The following is a 5,939-nucleotide window of genomic DNA, read 5'->3' on the forward strand; positions in this document are numbered from 1 at the left end:
GCTGATAAGTGAGAGCCCCAGAGCCCCTACAAGAGCAGGATGCTGTTTTCTTCTCTTTCTTTTTCACCTTTATTTATTTATTTATTTATTTATTTACTTGAGGGGGTGGGGAGGGACAGAAGGAAATATTTAGCAGGCTCCACACCCAGTGCAGAGCCCAACATGGGGCTCAATCTCATGACCCTGAGATCACGACCTGAGCCAAAACCAAGAGTCAGAGGCTCAACTAACTGAGCCACCCACATGCCCCAAGATGCTGTTTTCTTAAAAAAAAAAAAAAAAAGGAACATCCAGGAAAAAAGTCAGAGTGCTTGGAAATAAAAACACGATGGTCCTCATGAGAATTCAACAGAAAGGTGGGAAGATTAACTGAAGAAGATCTCCCAGATTTTTTTTTTTTTTTAAGTAATCTCTATACCCAACGAGGGGCTTGAACCTACAACTCCAGGATCAAGAGTTGCATGCTCTACCGTCTGAGCCAGCCAGGCACCAAGAAGATCTCTCAGAAAGTGGAGAAAAAGGCAGGGAAATTAAAAATAAGAAGATTCAAGTTGCAATAACCAAATGATAGGAGAGGAAGGAGGGCCAGAGAAAACGGAAGGAATGGACAGTGGAACAGGAAAAGGTGATAGGTGTGGCATCTGGATTGAAAGGGTCTGCTGGGTGCCCAGCACAATGGGCAGGAGTAAACCCACACCAGGATCCCACATGTGCTGGTAAAATTTCAGGATGCAGGGGGCAAAGAGAATATGTGAAAAGAGAATAAAGGATGGGGGTGCATGGGTCGCTCGGTCGGTTGGTTAAATGCCCAACTCATGATTTCTGCTCAGGTCATGATCTCACAGTCATGAGATTGAGCCCCCCGCATTGGGCTTCGTGCTCAGTGGGGAGTCTACTTGTCCCTCTCCCTCTCTTCCTCTTCCCACTCACTCTCTTTCTCTCTCTCAAATAATAAATTAAAAAATCTTTAAAAAAAGAGAGAGAGAGAGAAAAGCATGGAAAATCCAAATGTTGGTGGAATTCTCAACAGCAAAAATGGAAGCCAGGACTAATGAAGGAATGCCTTCAGGATTCTGAAGAATTACTCCCAATGTAGAACAATGTAGCCAGTGGACTATCAAGTCAGTGTATTGCCAGTTAGACTATCAGAAATGCAAGGCCTCAGAGTGTTTACCTCCTGGGCTGGCCAGTCGCCAAGATGGCCCCATGATTCCTGTTTCTTGGTATTCCATCTCCCCACTCCCACATTGCATCAGAGTCTGTCTGTGTAAAAGAGCAGCAAAATTGATGGTATGTCTCTTCCAAGACTGAGTCATAGAAGACATCGCAGCTTCTGCCTTGCTCTTTCTCTCTCGGTTCGCTAGCCCTGGGGGAAGCCAGTTGCTATGTTGTAAGGATACTCGAGCAGCCCTGAGGAGAGGCTCCTAGGACAAGGAACTGAGCCAGCAAAGAACGACGGTCTTTTGTCAACAGCCAAGTGAGCAATGGCTCCCCACCCCCATGGCAGTCCCTCAGGTGACCACAGCTCTGCCTGAGAGCTTTACTGCAACCTCCTGATGGACTCTGATCCAGAACCACCCAGCTTAGCCACTCCTAGATTCCTGAAATGCAGAAACAGTGTGAGATAATGCAGAGTTGTTTGGAGCTGCCAAACTGGGGGGTAATTTGCTATCTGTATCATCTTTGATTCAATGAAATATGACGTTTGACTCTTTATGTGCAAGGTATTTGATCAAAATTTGATCAAATTAAATTTGATCAAAATAAAAATGACAATGATGACAAAGAAGATGAAAAAGGAGGGAGAGGAGAAGGAGAAGAAGGAAGGAAGGAAGGAAGGAAGGAAGGAAGGAAGGAAGGAAGGAAGGAAGGAGGGAAGAAACGAAGGAGGGAGGGAAGGAAGGAAGGAGAAACGCCATGATGAAGTCTGTGTCTGTAGGATGGTGGCCTCACTGCGGCAGGCCCCGGGCCACCTGGACCAGGATGGAGTAAAAGCGACAACATAATACCAGGATGATGTAGAAGAATCACAACTTTCTTTTTTACCGCTGGACTCTGTTCATACTTCTGTCATTATTAGGGGAATCACATAATTAGCAACCAACCCAGGACATACTTGAGAGTGAGAGAGGGCCGCTATGAATGATTAACTCCAGGACAGGCATAAGATGAGATATTCCCAAGCAACTGGGGACGTGTGATCACCACTCACAGCGCGCATCACCCACTAGCAGGATTGCCTATTACAGATCTGTCTCCTCGCCCTATGAGCTGTTTGAAGGCAGGAACTGTGCCTTTGATCTTTGTACTTTCCAGTGTCTAGCACGATGTCTGGTACACAGCTGATGCTCAATAAATACTCATAGGATGAACAAATGACCAAGCTAATGAACTCCGGTTAAAGAGTTAGTGATGGACAAGAGACTCATACTCTTATTATGACCTTGTATCTGATTATTACTTTGTGACTTGCTACATAATCACGCTCAAGTAAACTCTCTCAAAGCATGTCTAAATCCAGATAGATTTGGTTCTTGTGGAAGTTCAGTTTTTCTCAACTAACTATCTGTGGGTTTCTTTTTCCTTTCCTTTTTTTTTTTTTTTTTAAGTCTCCAATTAAGAAAATTATTCCAGACTGTGATAAAGCCAGGTACCACCCTTCCATGGAAACAATGCCACCCATAGATGTCAAAACCCCACTCCACTTGCTGAGCTGTGAACACATTTGTCCAGACTTGGGCAGTTAATTCAGTAGCCCAACATTATCAAGAACCCCGATTCTTCCCATCCCTCCCCTGGGCCATCCTTGGGGCCCAACTTTGGCCCTCAGGCTGCTCCCCTATAGACCTAGACCGGAAGGGCAGGCAGTAGCTCTGAGGACAAACAGGCAAATCACGGCCTCAGATCATGTTCTGCACTTGGCAGAAGCAAAAATTGAAACACAGAGAGGTTAAGTAACATGCTCAAGGTCACACAGCAGAACCACATCAGTCTTTCTTTGAAGTCTTCTTTCTACTGAGTTCTGCTGTGTCTCCATCTTGTACCTGTTCTCTCTCCAATAGCAGTCCCATCACCCTGCCCCTTGCTGGGGAAGGAACAATGGAAGCAGGACAAAAATCCCAGAGATTTGGGAAACACCACCCACTGGTGTCACACGCCCCCCTCTTTTCTGAGATGCAAATGGAAGTATTTATGAGCGACATGATATAAAGTTTGCCAGTTCCTTTAAAATAAAAAATGGGGGTGGGGTGAGGATAAAACTAATGTGGCCGAATTTTGATGGAGGTTAAAGCTCGGTAGATCACTGTCCTCTCTACTCTTAAGCATTTGGGAATTTTGTAATAAAAATTTAAAATAACTGAAAAACAAATTTCTAAGTAAATAACAGAAGAGCCTCCTAAGGAAGCTGCCTCAGGTTCTGTCTGTAGAGTTAGTGATGGAAACAGAGGTTGCTAAAAATAGCTGAGAGATTTATTTGGTTTCTCCACATGACATCTCTGATAATTTATCATCGAAGCCCACATTCACTCCAGTTGCTCTCTGGATGTCCTGGATGGAGCTTGGTTTCAAAGGGAGGAACAAATGTCCCCCACCCCTCCATGAATATGTGCTCTTTCGACTCGAGACATGACCTCAGAAGGAAGTGCCTTTCCCTGCCCCCCTACCCCCACTGCAGGCCTCAGTTTCCCCATAGAACATTAAGCATGAGGCTCCCCACTTTGACTCCCTTATAGGGTTCTTGCCAGAGCCAGAGAAAATGCTGGAGCTGAAAACACTTCTTTTTAAAGCCTTCGTTTTCTTGTTCAACATTGAGACATGCTCATTGTAGGATATTTAGAAACCAAGATAATCAGGGAAAATAAAAGCCACTCACAATACTATCCCCCCAGCATATAACTGATGTTATTGCTTTAGTGTTTTACTTTATAGATTGTCATTGACCATACATGTTTTTGTTGTTGCTGTTAATTTACAAAAACAGGTTCAAATTATGTAAAAGGTTATGTTTTACCTTAACACATTGGGAACATCTTATCCTGCCATTACCAATTCTTCCACAATATGATTTTATATTTTAATCATTGCACTGGTTTCTATTCTGTGACGATTCTCTAACTTAAGTAACCAGGGCATTGTAGGAATGTCTTAGGGCCGCCATAACAAAGTGCCTCCAACAGGGGGCTGAAAACAAAAGACCTGTATCTCACAGTTCTGGATGCCAGAAGTTGGGAATCAAGGGTTGATTCCTTCTTTGGCGGTTCAAAGGGAGAATCGGCTCCACACATGCCTCTCTCCTAGATTCTGGTGGTTGCAGGAAATCCTTGGCATCCTCGGCTGGTGGCGGCATCACTCCAAACTCTGCCTCTGTCCTCCCATGGTTGTCTTCCCTATGCGTCTCTGTGTCTCTCCTCCTTTTCTTGTAAGGACACCAGTCATATAGGATTAAGGATTTACCCTGCTCCACTATGACCTCATCTTAGCTAGTACATCTGCACTGACGCTCCCTCCAAGTAAGTTCATACTGTGCTGTTGGAAGAGTTACAACTTTCCCGTATCTTTTGGGGGGCCGCAGATCAACCCATGGCACCCTACTGGGGGGCCCACAGCTCCTGTCTGAGGGATCACCAGGGGCGCGACGTGCAGACTGCTGGCTGGTGCCCCTCCAGAGGGTGCAAACCGCACGGTTGCTGCTGGAGGGCTGCAGACCTCAGCTAGACACCAGAAGACAGTCCTGTATCTTCTTGTGCCTTCCAGGTTCCCCCCACGCCTCCCATGGGCCAACTACAAGCCAACAAGCTGTCTGAAAAATGTAGTTTGCATTATAGAGCAGAGATGGGGGAAGGGAATGGAATTGATGAGCTATACATAAATACCTGTCCTAAAGGCTTTTGCTTTTTATTCTTCCATCATCTTCCAGAAAGTTGCTATCAACTTACACTACAAGTTACTGCTAGCAGAGTGTGAGAACATCTAGTCCCCAGAGTTTCCCAACGCTGGATGTCATCGTTTAAAGCTTTGACCTCAAAAAATTCTTCCTTGTCTTCTTTTGCATTTCTCTGATTTTCAGTGATGTTGAATATATTTCTTATGTTTTTGGCCATCGTGTTTATTACTTGTTTTATGAGTCGTTGAAACATAAAGCTAAAATAATGAAAATGTCAGATTTTATGTCCTTTGCCCATTTTTATTACAATATTTGCCTTTTTCTTATCAATTCATAACACTACTTTATTCATTAAGGATATTAATCCTTGCTCCACAATACATGCTGCAAATAATATTTTCTCATTGTGGTTTGACATTTAGTTTTATTTATAGCATTTTTGATGTCTGGTTTTTCAATTTACATGTGGTCAAATCTATTAATCTTTTCTTTCATGCACTCACCTTTGGTTTCATGCTTAGAAAGCTCTTCCCCAGGCCAAAATTACATAGATGTTTCTATTTTCCCTAAGGTTTCTACATTTTTAACATTAAAATTTTGTTTTACATTTCAATTTTTATATGGAATTTATTTGGGGATATAGTATAAAATTAGAAATCATTGAATAATTATTTTTTCCTCCATAATTTGGAATGTCATCTTTATCTTTTATTAAATTCGTATACATACGCACATTTCCATATGGTTATAAATATATGGAGATAAATCTCCGTCTACTTCTGAACTATCTCTTTTACTCCATGAGTCTATCTGTTCATTATATCGTACCACATTCTCACAAAAATGTAAACCCCATGGCAGTTGCCTCCATACCCACTGGTGCCTAGAAGGGTGCCTCGCACACAGTAAGTCCTCAAGAAATACGTGCTGAATGGTAGCATGGGCTATTTCTTTTTTTTTTTTAAGATTTTATTTTTTCACTTGAGAGAGGGGCACCTGGGTGGCTCAGTCAGTGAAGCGTCTGCCTTTGGCTCAGTTCATGATCCCAGGGTCC

The sequence above is a fragment of the Leptonychotes weddellii genome, chromosome 9, assembly GCF_054177405.1.
Source record: "Leptonychotes weddellii isolate Sample4059 chromosome 9, ASM5417740v2, whole genome shotgun sequence".
Taxonomy (NCBI): Eukaryota; Metazoa; Chordata; class Mammalia; order Carnivora; family Phocidae; genus Leptonychotes; species Leptonychotes weddellii.